The following is a 377-nucleotide window of genomic DNA, read 5'->3' as shown; positions in this document are numbered from 1 at the left end:
TACACAACAATCCACTGTTCAAAGTTTACAAGAGAAAAAAAAATGCCTTCGTGAACTTAAGAGAGAGATAAAAAAAATCATTTTTTTATCACACTCACCAAAAAAAAGATGGATTGAATTCACCAAATCATAATTTACTTCTTATAAAAATCAGGCTGCACTTTGCACTTTTCCATACACTTAACATCATCCAATCATTTACTCAGAAATATACAAAATAACAACAATGTTCCACGCGGGTTAAAAGACCACATTTCTATTGTAACTACGATAAGCCAAGTTGCAAACATTGCAATAGACTGAAAGCAATTGATTGTGCATAATTGCAAGAAAATGGAATAAGTTTGACGTGTGCGAAGTGTTGTGAGGAAGATGCA

This window comes from Penaeus monodon, chromosome 34 (genome assembly GCF_015228065.2).
Source record: "Penaeus monodon isolate SGIC_2016 chromosome 34, NSTDA_Pmon_1, whole genome shotgun sequence".
NCBI classification, from domain to species: domain Eukaryota; kingdom Metazoa; phylum Arthropoda; class Malacostraca; order Decapoda; family Penaeidae; genus Penaeus; species Penaeus monodon.
Note: the sequence above shows the minus strand (reverse complement) of the source record.